The following is a 19155-nucleotide window of genomic DNA, read 5'->3' as shown; positions in this document are numbered from 1 at the left end:
TTCCTTTTATTGAAAAGTTTGTGTTTTTATTTCAAGATGTATTCCTATGCTATGATTTGGGGGTCTTACAATGAAAATTTCCGGAGCAACCAACAACTGTCTGTGCACTGGAGCACGGAAACAGTTTTCCTCTTCCTTACCTGTGGAAGAACAACAGCACAACCATGAAATGATGACACGCTGAAATGTAAGACAACTGGGGAAATCTCTGTACTTAATTCGGGCTCCTTCATATTTGGGGGCCTATCCCTACCACTGCTCTCTATCCAGCCTGCGTGCAGTTTGAAAACTTCTTGACTTTGACTCCTAAAAGAAACAACAAAAAGGACTTTTGGTTTGTTTGCTTGTTTGACCCCTACCACAATCTACTTGGTCTGCCCATTTCTGGAAGAAACCCAAACCCAGGTTCTATCTTCCTGCAGCCAATATTCCTACAATCCCCTCATCTCCATGGAAGGTGATGCCACAGATGCTGTTTTAGGTGCAATGGTTTGGTCCATCTGCAGAATTTGAACTTCAGCGGCTATATCAGGGCTCCAATGTGGTTAGGTTTTTAGTTTTTTGGTTCTTTTTTATTAGCCTATAAAATGCCAACAGTTTAAAAATTCATTATCAATGTCAAAAGAAAAAAAGGAAAGATCTGGCATCCCTGGGCATGCATTTCCGAACGGCCGAGCAGTAGCTGCCCCCTTAAACCAGGCATGGCCTCTTCAATTTGAGCCAGTCCCTGCCACTCCTACAGCTCTCCGGCCGCCACATTCCTTTTCTTTCCCTGTCTGCTTCCTGGAGGCTGATGAGCCCAAGACCTCTTATCTGCACTAATGTTACCGGTGGAGGGTGTCTGGGTTCTTGGTGTCTTGAACAAAGAATTGGACAAGATGCACAAACAAAGCAAGGAAAGAATGAAGCAACAAAAGCAGAGATTTATTGAATGAAAGTACGCTCCACAGAGTGGGAGTGGCCCAAGCATACGGGCTCAAGAGCCCCATTACAGAATTTTCTGGGGTTTAAATACCCTCTAGAGGTTTCCACTGGTTACTTGGTGTACGCCCTATGTAAATGAAGAGGATGAAATAAAGTTACAAGTCATTTACTCAGTGTACGCCCTATGTAGATGGAGAGGATACTTCCTGTCATAGCTGAAGTGTTTCCATTTGATTTAGTTCTAGGAAGTCAGCATGAATCAGCCTTATGTTCCCTGCCTCCAGACCCCCTTCTCCTGCTTCACATAGACCTTGATTAGTAGATCAAGTGAGCACAGCAATGTCCACCCCACATTTACACAGTTGCTCTCTGGACCTGCCGTGTCCGGTAGGGTAGCCACTAACCATACATGGCCACCGAGTGTGCGAAATGTGGCTATTGTGACCACAAAACAGAATTTTTAATTCAAATGTAAAACCATCACATAAAGTTCTATCAGACGGTTCTGGTCTAGACCATGAGAGATTATAAGATTGAAAGACTTTTGTTAACCACACGCAAATGCTGGTCTGTTATTGTTTTCCTTGGGATCAGAATGGGCACCTTCATTTTAGATGCTCTTTGGGGAGCCCCTGAATACCACCAGTACTTCGTATCTTACTGACCAGAGAAGTTGGTGGGGCCAAACAACTCGAAACTCCCCAAACTCCCTTCCTCTCTGTCTACTCCCAATGCCCAGGGCACGGAAAACCACTAGAAGTCATTTACATACTGAAATTTAAGAGGACCCAAAGTAATTGATCTTCAGAGCCTTCCTTCTCTACTTGCCATCTTGCTTTCCAATCACTTGAGATCATGGAGGACACCTGTGGAAAGCATAGAGTGTTCCTGGGAGATGTCTAATACCTGGGCCCTTTCTCGCCTGTTGGGCTCAACTGCCGATATGTACTCTATGGACTGGCCTAGCAAACAGAGCAAACCCCTGAGAGAAAGAGACAAAAGGAATTTCTAAGAAGAGGGTATGAGTTGATCTTGGGGCTTTTCCTGAGAGAATCGGGGCCCAATTAGGATGCCAGTGAAAGGCAGGGACCCTCAGGGAGCAAAGGCAGAAGAGGGAACAGCCCCAAAGGCACAGCGGAGTGCTTAGAGAGGAGCAGAGATCAAAGGCAGACTCAAAGGCTTCCCAACGCCGCGTGAGAAGGGGCTGTGGTCTCCTGCAGCTGTGTGGTGCTGTGCTTCCATTAAAATACTTGGAACAGAAGCTCTTTCCCTACAGTCCCCTTCTGCTCCCAAAATACAACCAAAACCTCTCCTCTCAACTTCTTCTGGGTGATTTATAAAACAGATTACAACCAGTGAGGACTTGGAGGATGAGTTCCTGAGCACTGGTGAATATGGAAATACAACTGGTTATCCCACTATTGAATTTCTTTGATTAGCCACTTGTCTTACTATATTGTCATAGGCCCACTGAGAAGGAGAAAAGCAAGAATAATTCCTTATACAGCATCTTCTATATATGCTCAGACATGACAAAACATTCACTTCACCTATTCCCTTGATAATACTGTTACTAATATCATCCCTTTTCTACAGATGAGAAAATTGAAGCTCAGAGAAGCTAAGCAATTTGACAATGGCCCCACTGCCAACATGTGGCAGAGCCGAGACTCAAACCCAAACTCAAATCCTATGCTTATGTCACGGTCAGGACGTTATAAGAAGACAACACTATACAAGTAAACAAAGCTATCTATCTTCTTGTGAAAAATGGAGTCATTTCTGAAAGCAAATACCAGGAGTACACAGTGAAGGCGTCTGGATGAATTCTAAGGCATTCTGAAACACGCTAGTGTCTGGAAAGGCAGGTGTGGTCTCCGCAATGCCCTGGTGTGGAGACTTGGCATCTGTACTAGCCAGTGAGCACTGCTACTGCACCTGAAGTCCCTGAGAGCTGTCTCCCCGTTCCTGACTTCAGGGAGTCCCTGCAACTGTGAAGCAAAAGCACATGCAGCTTCCTGGATTTCATTCCCAGAGGTTTTCATCTTTCCCTTAAAACATTCCAGAATTCAGATTGATTGAGTTCATCGATGCAGAGAAATGTTCTTTAATACTTGGCCCTCCTCATGGTGCACATCCCCGCACCCTAAGGGGAGCTGTCCCTGTGGACATGCTTGGAAGTGTACCATGGATTACAGTTGATTTTGCTAGGATTTCCATGAAATTTCCTGACTCTAGGACTTGCGAAACATTGGAAATTGAAGTTCTGTTGCCAGAGGAGTTTGTGGAATTTTGTTCTGTGGAAACAGAATTATGGAATTTTAAGGCTAGAAGAAATCTTCCAAGTCCACTCCTACCAAAGGCCGGGCTGAATGCAAACCCTCGCTGACAGACGCCGTGGCTGAAACATGTTTCTCCTTCCCAGCCTGTAGCTTTCACCCCTAAACAGACACGTGTAAGAAGAAAATTCATAAATATTTCCTTTACCCAATTCTCTTCTTCATCTTTTCAGTTTATTACTTATTTTCCTTTTGGAAACAGCAACCATGCTCAGGTTTTCTATCTGGATTTCACCTTGTCCTTGCCAAATCAAGAAAAAGCGTATATGAAAAAGTAACTACGATGGGACTGAGAAGAAGGGGAGCAGGTAGGCTGGTGAGGACTTGCTTCCTCAGTCTACGCTGTCTGCTGCAGGGAGGAGGCTCCCACCTCCTCAGAACCCCCAGGTCTGTTGCCCGCCCTAAGCCCAAGAGGAAACAGTGGCCTGAGTCTGCAGCACCCGCCTTTCCCTTTGGATTGACTGATCACACTGTGCCGGCCTCAGCCAGAAGCTGCGAGGAGGGTGGAGCAAAGCAGATGTTGAAAGAGAGGTGGGTTTGGAATAAAATCGTTGCGCATGCCCTCTTCTTTCCTTGGACGCCTGTGTGGTTCAAATGCGCCTGAGACCTCCAAAAAGCAAGCGCAAGACTTAGCTGCAAATCACTGTTTTTACCAAAAACTTACGAACGGTAGCAGGGAATTACTCTCATCTTGGCTGTGCTGTGGGGAATTAAGGGACATAAGAAGGAGCATTGAAGCTGGGGTGGGGGGCAGGGGAATATGACTCCCCATAAGGCAAAGGAGACCATGACAGCTGTCATTAATAGGAGGGTGTAGGGAGAAATGCGCCGGCAATGGAGCAGCCTGCAGGGAGACTTCCTCCTCGTGGCCTCCTGGAGAACCTTGGGTGGATTTTTTCCAGGGCACTGGTGGGTTGCCTGACGGGTCCTCAAGTGAAAAGAAGAGTCAACCTTTCCTTTTTGGCTCCCAAAGCATAAACTAGGGTGACGCTATGGAGCAATAAACTACAGCTCAATATATAGTCATTCAAAAAATTACAGACTTCCAAAGATAGAATTGTCTCCTGAAGCCACAGTGACCTCCCATTGTCTCAAATGTTCAAACAGAAAGTCATTCTGCGGGGAAGCGAAGAACAGGTGGAGTGCGGAGGATTTGGGAGCTGTGGAAACACTCTGTGTGATACCATGATGGTGGACATGTGTCATTATACATTTGCCCAAGTCCACAGCACGTATGGCACCGCGAGGAAACCCTTGGGGAAACGATGGACTCTGGGTGATGATGGTGTGTCAGTCGGTAGGTTCGTCCATTATAACAATTGCTCCACTCTGGTAGGGGATGTTGATAATGGGGGAGGCTGTGTATGTGTCAGGCAGAAAACACATAAGAAATCTCTATCTTCCTCTCAATTTTGCTGTGAACTTAAAACTCTAAAAAAATTAAGTCTTAAAACGAAAAGTCAATCTGAAAAGCAGGTAAGAGAAGGAATTCCTTGGTCAGTTGTGAGCTTCAATTGGTTGACCTGTGAGTTTCTTACATAAATTAGAGAATACTGGAGCTAGAGAAGTACATCTTAGAAGGTAATCCTTCCAGACATGTTGTTCTAAAACTTTGATCTGCTTTCTTTCTAAACAACCAGACTTCCTTCTCTTGAGCTTGCTAAAAGATGTGTCCCCTCCCTACCCTGCTCACCAAACTCTATGATGAACTGGTCAGCCCTGAAGGAAAACCATAAAGAATAAAATGAATGACTTCATACGGGACTGGCCTTTGCATCCATGTCCAGAGCACAGAGGAATCCAATCACCAGGAACTTGTCAATTGACAGCAAAACTTAGACTCAGTTTCACGAAAATGTCTAAAAGCTATGTTATACAAGGTTTTGGGCAATAGGTGTATCCTCTGAAAATCTCAAAGTGAGGACGTAGAAAAGTTGGAATTCACATACACTGCTGACCTGACATGGATGTAAAACGGTACAGCAACTTAGAAAACAGTTTGACAGTTCCACAAAATATTAAGCACAGAGTTACTATGACCAACAAGGACCCAACAATTCCACTCCTAAAGTCTTTGAACCACTTATCATTTTCCAAAATTCTTCCATGTATTTGTTTGGTAGTTTGCTGTCTCTGTCATCCACCAAAACTTAGCAGAAAGGCCACCAGCCACACTCCAAGTGTTCAGCAGCCACATGTGGCAGTGGCTACTGGATTGGACAGCACAGTACAATCATCACTGTCAGAATGTCCTGTGGGATAGCGCTGCACTGGCATGCAAGCTCCATTCAAGCAGGCTCCTTATTTGTTTTGGTCGCTGCTATTTCTCCAGCATCCAGAACAGTGATTGACATACAGTAGGCTCAATAAAGGGTAAGGAATGAATGAATGAGTTGAATGAATGAATGGCACTTGGGTAGACAATACTGGAAAACGAGGTGAAGGAATGCTGGAACAATCCAAACAGGAGTGAAAATGGAAGCAAGAAAATAAAGTATTTGTTTAGGTTCTTCTCCTCATCTCTTTACTCCAATATTTTATAATTTAATCATGATAGTCTTAAGAGAATATTTTAATTATTGGATCTTAGTGTCTTTCCTGGTATTCTCCTATTGGAGAATGTGTTGACTAACATAATTTGACAAATGACATACCATTGTGAAAATGTATAGAATGTTGTGAATTTTTTAGTTTGCCATTAATTTCATTTCCAATTCCAATAGGGAGTACTATTGACATGGTAGAAATTTAGGTTGATGAAGAGCCTTTGACTCCTAGAGAATTTTTTAATAATCATTCATTTTTATCAAACTTCAGAGGTCATTCTTATTTTATAGCTTTTTTCTGTAAATACTGAGTTCTAAAAAAAGAAATTAAAAGATAAAAATCATATATTCAATAAACAGGTGACATTTCATTGTTTTCCTACTTTGTTCTTGTTTTTTGTTTTCATTTGGTTTGGTTTGTTTATATTGAGTGTTGAGACTGAAAAACTTTTACTTAAGATCTGATTGTAACTTTGCTACCATCTTCTGGCAAAATAATGACCATCTTAGGATCTTTGACTAGAATGAGTTTCCACAATTTTGTTTATTTCATGTTATAAACTGCTTTCACTTGCATCCTACTGCAGCTAAAGCAAAAGCTATTAAAAGGCAAAGATAGCAGAGGAAAACAAGATCACAGAATCTCTGTTCTCTAATACCTGAAGAAATGCAAAATTTTAAATGTTTGAATACCCGACATACAACAGTGGCAACTAAAACAAAATGGCAGCCAGGGGGAAAGAAAGGCAGAAAATTCAGAAGGAAGATTTTTGTTTGTTTGTAGAGATGGGGTTTCACCATGTTGCCTAGGCTGGTCTCAAATTCCTAGGCTCAAGCAATCCCTCCCACCTTGACCTCCAAAGTACTGGGATTACAGACATGTGCCCTATGCCTGGCCAGAAGGAAAAATTCTAAGGAAAACCCTCAGTGATCCCCCCATCATAGCCTTGCCAGAGGCAGAAGGCAGAAGTGTTGTCCGGTCTCCTCCAGGGAACTGGGCTGAGTTGAGGGAACAGGTGAAGCCCATCACCTGCTGGGCTGGCACCCAGCAATGGCTGGGTGGAGTGAGTCCCAGCAGGACGTGTCAATGGCTCCGAAGAAAATAAAAGCCCAGGACCCCCACCAATGACTGCACTTGATCCCCAAAGAGCTGATCCTGACTACTACACCCTCCTCTCCACAAAGAACATGGACTGCGGGTGTACAGAAAATGAAGGTAAAGCAATAACCACCCATCCAACCATCATTCAGAGTTAAGACTAATGGGTCCTAAATGAGATAGGGAGAATGTCCAGGAGAATTTACCTACCCTATATAAGAGGAACTAGGTTTGGACAGAATTGTCCACATTAAACATGATATGCAGAGAAATGCCACAACGGAATACTAAAGCAATAAATGTGAGCAAGCTGTAACCACACACAACAGCATAGATGGACGTCACACACAACAGCATGGACGGACCCCACGCACAACAGCATGGTCGGATCCCACGCACAACAGCATGGACGGACCCCACGCACAACAGCATGGTCGGACCTCATGCACAAAATGCTGATGAAAGAAGTTCAGTGCAAAAGGATGCATTCTAAAAATTCTATTTAGATATCAAGCCGTGAGAAGTCAGAATCCTGACTCCTCTTGTAGGGGGTAGATGTGAGTAGGGCATGTCTGTCTCTAGTGAACAGCACATTACATCTCTCCCAACTCCTGACAATTTTACCGCAACTGCCTTCTTATTGACATTCCATATTTTTTTTAACTCTTGGTGCATATCAATTCTGTAACAAACTGTTCACATATTGAAAATAATACAGTATGGTATCATGCTATCCACAAGTCATTCACTACAAAAAAGGCCTCATTGTGCAGCGATCATTCCTCGGAAAGATATTTTTGAGGGTAGTGACGGCAGTTCATCAGCGGAGTCCAGCGGTCTCCCCCCATGAATTCGCTAGATCCTATCTCTCAAAATTGCTTCGTCTGAGGTCCCGTTAGTGACCCCACAGTGAACCAGAGCACACACCAAGGTTGCTTTCACCTTCGTCTAACCATGAGATATTGCTGTGACTTACCCACTCTGGTCCAAGTTCTTAGTTACAGACAAGACAGTACAATCCAGTTGGTTAAAGTACAAAGAGATTTGTTAGTGAGTACACAGAGCTCACAGAATCAATACAAGGGCTAAAAGGAAGACTGAACTTCCAAGAATGAGTGCCCAACCACACTAACCACCAAGGAAGCTGCTACCCCTCATCAACAGGCAATGCAGAATCAGAAAGCTACTGCTCCTGTTAGCCAAGAACACAGAATCAGAAAGCTGCCGCAGGCTGGGCACAGTGGCTCACGCCTGTAATCCCAGCACTTTGGGAGGCTGAGGTGGGCAGATCACCCGTGGTCAGGAGTTCGAGACTAGCCTGGTCAACATAGTGAAACCCCGTCTCTACTAAAAATACAACAATTAGCTGGGCATGGTGGTGCACACCTGTAGTCCCAGTTACTAGGGAGGCTGACACAGGAGAATCGCTTGAACCCGGGAGGTGGAGGTTGCAGTGAGCCGAGATCACGCCACTGCACTCCAGCCTAGGCAAAAGAGCGAGACCCTGTCTCAAAACGAAAAAAAAAGAAAGAAAGCTGCCACAGACTGCTTGACTCACTGGTGCTATCCCCACAGCACCAGCACGTAGGCTATTGACATCAGTGACCTGCCAGTTACACAGCTGCTTCTTAAACTGCTTGCTCACAGTTTTCTGGAAGACAGTGCTTTCCAAACCTTAAGATGCCTACAAATCACCTGGGGTTCTTGTTAAAATCATAGATTCTGCTTCAGGAAATCTGAGGTAGGGCCTGAGTTCTACATTTCTAATGAGCTCCCAGGTAAGATAGATGCCGCAGCTCTCATTCTTTAACGAACAACACTAGGAGACATCAGCCTGATGAAATCAAGCCCTATCACCCCCTTCACCTCAATCCCACCAGTGTTCCAAGCCCCTGGGGCATCTGCCATTTGGTCTCTCACCCCTCACACTATCCTGGATACCGCTAACCAACCCTTGAAAAACTACACCAGAGAAATCTTACAGACACCACCTTGGCAAAACTACCAAAGTTGTCACCAGTAATAAGACAAATAAACATCATGTACCTCCTGATAAGATGTACTGAGAAGCCTATATCACTTCTGTGGTATCTCTGTCAAAAATGCATAACCGGAATTTAATCATCAGCATACATCAGACAACCCAAACTGAGAGACATCCTACAAAAATAATTGACACGTATGTTTCCAAAATGTCAAGGTCAAGAAATAGTAAGTACTTCGATTCAGAGGAAACAGAGACATGACCAAACACACACACACACACACACACACAATGGGAGATTCTGGATTGGATCTGAGACCAAAAATGAGGATACTGGTGGGACAGTTGTAAAATCGGTACATTAGATAATCGTATCAATGTTAGTTTCCTGCATTTGATAATTGTACTGTGGTTACATAAGATATTAACAATTTGAGTGAAGTAAGAATTTGAGTGAAGTACTTACAGAAATCCTTTGTACTGTTTCTACACTTTTCTTTAAAGTCTGAAGTTATTGCAAAACAAAAAGAACTTGGCCAGGTTCGGTGACTCACACATGCAATCCCAGCACTTTGAGAGGCTGAGGCAGGTGGATTGCCTGAGCCTGGGAGTTAGAGGCAGGTGGATCGCCTGAGCCCAGCCTGGCCAACATGGCGAAATCCCATCTCTACTAAAAATACAAAAATTTGCCAAGCATGGTGGCACACACCTGTAATCCCAGCTACTCTGGAGTCTGAGGCAGGAGAATCACTTGAACCCAGGAGGCAGAGATTATTTGAAGTCTGCGCCAGCAGACTGGACCTACGAAGCCTCCATGCATATAGTATTAGCCTGCACTAACACTAACAAACACTACCAAATGTGCACTCACACTGCCAGATAACCTTTCTTCATGTCGCTGGTAAACTCACAATCCCACTGTTGAAGAAATCAAGTTTGGATTGTGTTTGGAATTGTGCTTTTGGAGATACTTCGCTGATGGCATTCCAATTGGCCGTGCTCGGCTAATTGTTAGAGTTGGCTATTTATAAAGGACTGAAGATAAATTCTAGAAAATATAGCCTCACTTTATTTTATATAAAAGTTAAAAATTAATATCCTGGCTGAGCACGGTGGCTCACACTTGTAATCCTAACGCTTTGGGAGGCCAAGGCTGGGGGATTGCTTGAGCCCAGGAGCTCAAAACCAGTCCAGCCAACATAGCAAGACCCCATCTCTACAAAAGTAAAAACAAAAAAATAGTCATGGTGGCATGCATCTGTAGTCCTAGCTACTTGGGAGGCTGAAGTGGGGGAATCAGTTGAGCCTGGGAGGTCAAGGCTATAATAAGCTATGACCAAACTACTGCACTCCAGTCTGGGTGACAGAGTGAGACCTTTTTTCAAAAACTAAAATAAAACAAAGTATCTTTCCCCACCCCTGCTAATAGTTCCCTGTGAGCTGGTTTATTTACTACATATATCATTAAAACAAAACAGAAACAGTTTAGATAGACATTATCCCCTGTGACTGTCATCAACTCAATCTAGATAAGTTTTAACAAGAAACAAGTTCATTTATCACATTAAAAACTAAATATTGGTATATATCATGTTGTTCAAAACTATGTGTAGGTATTTAATGTGGGTATTTCAATGGCTATTTCCACCATTTCACTCTTTGTTTAGTTTTGTTTATACTGACAATGAACACTGTGCAGTTTTTACTTTTTCTTCACGTTTGTTGATTTATATAAATATATTATTTTTTGCTGGCCGGGCGCAGTTGCTCAAGCCTGTAATCCCAGCACTTTGGGAGGCCGAGACGGGCGGATCACAAGGTCAGGAGATCGAGACCATCCTGGCTAAGACGCTAGTCCCAGCTACTCGGGAGGCTGAGGCAGGAGAATGGCGTGAACCCGGGAGGCGGAGCTTGCAGTGAGCTGAGATCCGGCCACTGTACTCCAGCCTGGGCGACAGAGCGAGACTCCGTCTCAAAAAAATTATTCTTTGCTAAACCTAATAATAAAACATTAAGACTTGTATTTTATGTTTTTAAATGTTTTTCTAATAATTTATTTGTATTTAACAAAAGTAGTGGTCCACAACCCATTGGAAATAACCATAATTTGAGAAGCAATGCAGTCGCCTTTGATATTCCCTAGATGGCCACTAGGTGGTGCCCAAGGATCTTCTTCCCGGCTGGTTGCGTGATCTTTGCAATGGCATGCTCGTGATGAGGCGCTTGGCAGTGTACAAGTGATAAGGCGCTTTTCCAGTGTAGACGGGCAGAATTGTCAGACCTTTCCTACCTGTCAAGTCCACAGAGAAGGCAACTCACTCTCCTTTGTAGGTGACATCTATAAATAGTTGAAGTTGACTTACACAAATGAAGACAGATTTTCATGTTTCACCAATTGTTGGGAGGCTTCCCAAATGAATAAATAGACGCATCTCTAAACACCAAAGCTGTTACAACTATTGTTGTATCAAGAAGACTATTTGAGAGCTTTTGTTCAATAATAGTGACAGGAGCCAACCACATCCAGGCCAAATTATAAAGGAAATCTACAAAGTCTTTCCAATGCCCGCATCTCCCAGAATCAGGAGGGCAGTGGAATGGCAGAACAGAATTCTGAAAAATACCTGGCTGATATCAGTCTATAAACGAGACCTCGAGAGGCAATCCTTGCATGCAGTCCTCATAAATATGAGATCCATAGTCAACAGAAAGGCTCTCCCACACACAACAGCCCAGTACAACACTTCCCGCTGCTCCCTGGGGAGCCACTCACAAGACACTCCTATATTTAAACATACGTTGAATGCTATTAAAAAACGCACATGAAATATATCAAAGCTTTCCATTCAGAGATCTGAGAATCCAACCCTTATGAGCCCTGCCACAGCTACAACCTATGTGAAAGTTCAGCAGAGAAATTTATTCCTTCAGCCTCACTAGGACAGTGCTAACAAAGACCAGCTTTTCACCAACACATAAATTGTCAAAGCCTTTAGATTTCAATACATTCTTCCCCTGTAAGACTTCTGCACCACTGAGGTAGACAGCAAGAACAATGCACACCTGGACCACAAGAATGCAGACCTATGGCCAAGGTCGACATCAAGAATGCAGAGCTGTGTATGGCCAAGGTCGACATCATCCCTTGAGATGACTTGTCAAGGTTTCCAGGCCTGCCACTTGTGACTAGAAGTCTGATTTCCAACTTGCGTACCTGCCTTGAGGGTTTGCTCTGGCCATTCTTCAAGTTTGTCAACCCAAGTCCTCAAAAACTTGTAAATCTCCCCATCCCAACTCTGACCTTGTTTTGCTTGGGGTTGAACATGCTAGGAATGAATATACCCAGTCTGTCAAGGAGAATGCAGTGGAACAGCAGCCACTGGGAATCATCCCTGCATGGAAATAGGCAATAGCCCTACTTATTGCCAATAATCTCATGTTCCTGTTGATAATCTTCATTATCTTTGGTAGTGAGACAACACAAAGAGATTATATAGCCTTGGAATAGATACAAGTTTGCCTATTAAATTTATTTGCTAGTTGATCATTGTAACAGTTGTTTCTGCTCATTGCCAAGACTTTTTAAGAGGCCTCATAGGGCAAGAAAGACCAAACACATTAAAAATATCCAAGCGAAATTCTTTTGCACAAGGTTTGAAGACATTCGTCTTTGACTTTAATCTACAGAACTAGGTAACAGAGGTTTTTAACCCTAATCCATAATAGTTGTCTCTGCTAATCTTATTTGCCATTAGTCAAGCTCCCAACCTGAAAAAACACTCAAATTATGCCAATTCAAGGAGTAAGATTTATGAAAATATATTATTTACAAAGGTGTGAGTGAAGCCTTAGGAAAACAAAAGGGTAACCCTGAGCTAGTAGTAACACAGGAACTAAACATCCCACAGTTGAAAGTTGTAGGGACCGAGTAGGTACTAGAAGCCATAAGAAACTCACATAGAGGAAGTCACCTTGAGAGGAGTGGTGTAAGAAACACAGCCAACCTGAGGTCCTTTCACCATGAACAAAATCCAGCCAAACATCCCAGCCTCCCAGGACAGAGAGCAGGGTAAGACTGCATCTAGGGAAATAGATGGAGTATCTAGGGGAACAGATAAAATATATACACATCTGGCACTATCCAAGCCTTTTGCCTTCAGCATCATCTCTTGTCCTTCACCTGGTGGAAAAAATTAGTGCCCAATACAGGGCAAGAATAATGTTTCACCAACTACTACTTCAATACAAGTTATTCTCATACTCCCATAGCCTAAAACTTTAGTCAACATCGGTGTTATTCATTTAACTTATTTCAGAGAAAAGGGAGGGAGAAACAATTAAATGACATAAAACACTGTTGTGACAATCCTGACTTCTGTGAGGTTTATATTGGTCATCTTAGCTGCCTCTGCCCTCTGCCCATTCCGAGTCCCGCTTAGCCTCCCCCAGCACCTTCACTGGGCCAGGGTTCTTTACCAGATGAGAAGTACAAACCCGTCATTCTCACAGTGAGTCTTTGGAGGTCTTCTATTTATGGGTTGAAGTTTTTCCTTCATCAAGACAATTGGTTAAGTGAGCAGAGTCACCAGTAAACCCCCTGGTTTCCAAACATCACTCTCCTTGCCACCACTGTGCAGCAACGAACAGTTCAATTTCCCTCAGACACTAAAGATCAATGAACTCAAACACCACAATCACCTCCTTATTTACCTATTAATTCAATGGCATGAGAAGCCCAGAATGACCAAAAGGCAGTCTCCACTACCAATGCACTGGAACAATCACTCCCCTCCACGCTAGGCTCCCAAAACTTACATGCTTTTCAAAGAATGAAATAGACTGAATGCTCCTTGAGAGTAAAAAATTTTTATTTGTGGCCAGGCGCACGGTGGCTCACACCTGTAATCCCAGCACTTCGGGAGGCCGAGGCAGGTGGATCATCACTTGAGGCCAGGAGTTCAAGACCAACCTGGTCAACATGGCAGAACCCCATCTCTACTAAAAACGCCAAAATTTAGCCAGGTGTGGTAGCGCACGCCTGTCATACCAGTTACTTGCCTGTCATCCCAGCTACTTGGGAGGCTAAGGCACATGAATCATTTGAACCCAGGAGGCAGAGGGTACAGTTAGCCGAGATCGCACTACTGTACTTCAGCCTGGGTGACAGAGTGAGACTCTGTCTCACAAAATAATAATAATAAATAAAGTAGATCGGGCAATCACCATTTTAAATAACTTAGTGATCAAAATCCACACGACCAGTTGTGAAACAACCTGGCCTGATGTACCTTCTGGTGTGGTGCAGTAAGTACAGCAACTCTTATGTAGCATTCCTGCAAAAGACATTTAACCCGAACTGAGCCGTGAGGAAACTGACAAATCTAGAATACGGGACATACTACAAGTGGCCTGGACTCTTACAGAAGGTCAATGCCATGGAAAACAAAATAGTAGGGAATTATGGGAATTATTCTAGATTAAAAGAGACTAATAACCAAATGAAGAGCATGAATTTCAATCAAGACACTGCATTGGGAGAAGAAATAAAAAACATTTTTGGGAACTGGGGAAACTTATATATGGACTGAATGGTTGATAAAATTATTGATGTTTTAAGTTGTGATAATATTGAGGCTAGGTAGAATGTCTTTACTCTCGGGAAACGCACACTGAAGTTCCAAGGCAGTCTCAAGGAAAAGCACCGGCAGAACTGTCTGGAGTGAGAACTGAACTAGCGGCACGTTGCATGGAGCACCATTTTAACTTCCAAGATTGACAAACTGTCACTGTTCAGACCTGTGGGTTTGGCAGACTTCTCAAAAACAAACAAACTGAGCCTATCACTTCAAAAAAAACTGACAGCATGTGTTATCAATGATGAAATTCAAGTTTTCAAGGGGAAAATTACATACTACAACTTTTAAGAAACTACCACTTGTCAAATTTTGTGGTTGTTATCAAAGGATACCCACAATTACCTGGAAAAGCTATTAAAGTATTCCTGTGCCGGGCGCGGTGGCTCACGCCGGTAATCCCAGCACTTTTGAGTGGCTGAGGCAGGTAGATCACTTGAGCTCAGGAATTCGAGACCAGCCTGGCCAACACGGTGAAACCCTCTACTAAAAATACAAAAATTAGCTGGGCATGGTGCCAGACGCCTGTAATCTCAGCTACTTTGCATGAGAATCGCTTGAACCCAGGAGGTGGAGGTTGCAGTGAGCCCAGATGGTGCCACTGTACTCCAGTCTGGGCAACAAGAGCAAAACTCCATCTCAGAAATAAAAAAATAAAGTATTCCTCCCTTTTCCAACTACACATCTCCATGAGGCCACATTTTCTTCACATACCTCAACCCAAACAAAAGACTATCTGCAGAAGCAAACAGGAGAGTCCACTCATCCTCTATTAAAGAGATTGGTAAAATGTAAAATAATATCACTCACAATTTGTTTTGTAAAATGATTATTTTCCATTAAAAAATGTTAAAAATTTAAAAAGTCTTTCCATTCCTAGGAAATACTTACTGAAGTACTTAAAATGAAATAGGTCTGCAGTTTGCTTTCAAATATTCATCCAAAAAATTGTATAGATGTATACACATGTATGTATGTGTGTAAACACATATGCCCAAGCGGCATCATAGATACTTGGTCTTTGTCCCCGGTTCCTGGCACAGAGCTCCTAAAACCTAATTTCTTGAGTTAAAAGTGATAGGAGCATCTTTTGTTCAAATGAGGGACTCCTGGCAGGGCCCCTAGATAGCTTCAGGATGGGGACTGGTTGCTAGAAAGACGAAACTTTGATTAACCTTAGAATGTTCAGCTCCACCTCCCAATCTGTGGGGATGGATGAGGAAGTGAGGACTGTGTTACTCACCAATGGCTAAAGGTTTAATCAATCACATGTAATGGGATCTCTATAAAAACACCCTAAAGATGGGGCTCAGAGACTTAAGTTGGTGACATATTAAGGTGCTGGGAGAATGGTGCTCCCAGAGAAGGCACGGAGCTCCACATCCCTTCCCCATACCTTGCCCTGGGCATCTCTCCCATTTGGCTGTTCCTGAGTTGTATCCTTTATAATAAACCTGTAATCGTGAATAAAGTGCTTTCCTGAGTTCTGTGAATGGTCCCAATTATCAAATATGTGAGAAGGGGGATTGTGGAAACCCTCTGAATTTACTGGTCATAAGTACCAGTGACCACCATGGACTTATAGGCTGGCATCTGAAGAGGGGGCTGTCTTGTGGGACTGAGCCCTTAACTTGTGGGATCTGACACTAACTCCGGGTAGATGGTATCAGAATTGAATTGTGGGACGCCCAAATGAAGTAACAGAAGTGGTGATGGAAAAACACATACACTTGGTCTCAGAAGTAAAAACAGCTCAGCATATGTGTATGTAACTTTCTACAATTTACTTTCAAACAGTTCAGCAAAAAGAGACAGAATGTTGCAGTATAATAGGTGAAGCGTATGAGTGGTTCCTTACACTATTCATTCAACTTTTCTCTGGGTTTGAAATTTTTCCGAATAAAATACACTGGGGGCCAGGCACAGTGGCTCATGCCTGTAATCCCAGCACTTCGGGAGGCCAAAGCGGGCAGACTGCTTGAAGCCAGAAGTTCAAGACCAGCCTGGCGAACATGGTGAAATCCCATCTCTACTAAAAATACAAAAATTAGTCGGGTGTGGTGGCACACACCTGTACTCCCAGCTACTAGGGAGGCTAAGGAATGAGAATCGCTTGAACCTGGAAGGTAGAGGTTGCAGTGAGGCAAGAACATGCCACTGTACACGAGCCTGGGCAACAGAGCAAGAGTCTCTCAAAAAAAATAAAGATAACATACATGGGGAAAAAAACCAAGTGCAAGGTCACTGAAATAGGAAGCAAACATTCTTCAAGTTGGAGGGGCCATTTCCATCTGTGACCCTGTGGCCTAGGAGCCATTCCCTAGGCTCCTCCAATAGATTAAAGAGGTCTTAAACTTCCTCCCTTCATTTATAGGCTCCCCATCCAGAGCAGGCCCTGTGACTCCAACAGGGAATGGAGACCTCAGGTGCCTTAAAAACAATAAATGAGAATGGCTCATGGCTAGACATGACTAGTGCCAGATCCCAAAACCCAAGGTTTGACAAGGCCATGGTCTGAATTCGGAGAGCTTGACTGTGGAGAAGAGGGATGTGAGAACCAAGTGATTGGATTCACGTTAAAATGAAGTAATTCATGGTTCACACCTGTAATCCCAGCACTTTGGGAGGCCAGGGTGGGTGGATTACGAGGTCAGGAGTTCAAGACCAGACTGGCCAAGATGGTGAAACCCTATCCCTATTAAAAGTACAAAAAATTAGCCGGGCCTGGTGGTGGGAGCCTGTAATCCCAGCTACTTGGGAGGCTGAGGCAGAGAACTGCTTGAACCTGGGAGGTGGAGGGTGCAGTGAGCCAAGATCGTGCCACTGCACTCCAGCCTGGTGACAGAGCAAGACTCTCTCTCTCAAAAAAAGGAGTAATTCGTATTTTTCTTTAAAATTACTAGAAGCACTCATGGTTCAGGTGGTACTTAGTCACCAAAAAACAAAAGGTGAGAAAGTGGTTGAAACTGCTGCTGACACCCAAGGTCAACTTAAATTCACACTGAAGCAAGTTAGGAACCTACACACCTTCCCTCAGATGCTGCACACTGTAATTTCAATCATACTCTGCCCTGGATCCCACACCCTTCTACAGCCACCATCCCATTTTTCTTTACCCTTCACAACCGAGCTGCTCAAATAAACTGTCTACACACCCTGTCTCCACTCCTCATTCAACTAGCCTCTGCCCTCCCCCGCCTTGTCACCACCACCAATGGCCTTCATGTTACCAAATCTTCAGAAACATCAAAGTTGTAAAAGTCAAGGAAAAATTAAGGAAATGTCAGACTGAAGGAGACTAAAGAGATAATCAAATAAGACACGTGATCCTGGGTTAGATGTTTTTGCTAAAAGACACTTAAACTCACAAAATCTGAATGGGGTCTCCGAGTGGAGGGGTACATGGGAGTTTTCTGTACCATTCCTGCAACAAATACATACTTGAAAAATAAAGCCTTCAGAATAAGAGCTATTAAAAGACTTGGGCTTGCCAGACACAAGGTGTACACCTGTAGTGTACAGGTGCTAGGAAGGCTGAGGCAGGAGGATCACCTGAGCCCACAAGCTCAAAGCCATGGTGCGCTAGGACCACACCTGTAAATAGCCACTGCACTCCAGCCTGGTCAACATAGGAAGACCCTGTGTCTTCAAAAAATAAATAAATAACATTTTAAAAGACTTGGGCTCAGCTTACTTCGGAGGGCAAAACTGGAACTTTCACATCACTTTTCAAGATACATGAGTTACTACATAGACAATTTCAGCTAATTTCTGAACTACATATACAGTCTTTCTGTTACCCAGGGAGGTTACATTATCCAACTATTGAAATGAGTTGAAATTCAGAAGCAGTTACGGAAATGGCATAAATCTCATCTCCTAACTACAATAAGTTATCCAGCAGAAGGATAAATCATTTAAGCTATCAAGAACATAAAAAGTGAAATAACAGGAGCATTTCACTTAGATAGTGGGCCATTATTAATCCAGGACTAAAATGTCTATAAAAGCAGGTCTGGGAAGGTCTGAACTCTTTAAGAGGCTTATGTGAATGAAGCAAGTGGGGAAAAAAAGTCCTGTTCATGTAGCAAGATTTTTTTTTTTTTTTTAGACAGTCTCACTCTGTCGCCCAGGCTGGAGGGCAGTGGCACAATCTCGGCTAGCTGCAACCTCCGCCTCCTGGGTGCAAGTAATTCTCCTGCCTCAGCCTCCCAAGTAGCTGGAATGGCAGGTGCTCATCTACATGCCCAGCTAATGTTTGCATTTTAGTAGAGATGGGGTTTCACCACGTTGGCCAGGCTGGTCTGGAACTCCTGACCTCAACTGATCTGTCCGCCTTGGCCTCCCAAAGTGCTGGGATTACAGAAGTGAACCACCATGCTGGGCTGCAGCAAGATCTTTTACTAAAATGTACCTAACTATTGGGTGAACTGTTATATAATAATTAACTCCACATAATATTTTAAATATTTAGTACTTTGCAAATACCTTTCCTATCCCAGTAACTTCCTTTGAGCCATACTACAAAACTATCAAGTCAGTGATTGTGTAAACTCCAAGTACTACTTTTTTTCCTTCTTCTGGCTGAATTATGTTTTACTAAAAGCAAATTTACAGTTAAGTGAATATA

Source organism: Piliocolobus tephrosceles, chromosome 4 (assembly GCF_002776525.5).
Source record: "Piliocolobus tephrosceles isolate RC106 chromosome 4, ASM277652v3, whole genome shotgun sequence".
Taxonomy (NCBI): Eukaryota; Metazoa; Chordata; class Mammalia; order Primates; family Cercopithecidae; genus Piliocolobus; species Piliocolobus tephrosceles.
Note: the sequence above shows the minus strand (reverse complement) of the source record.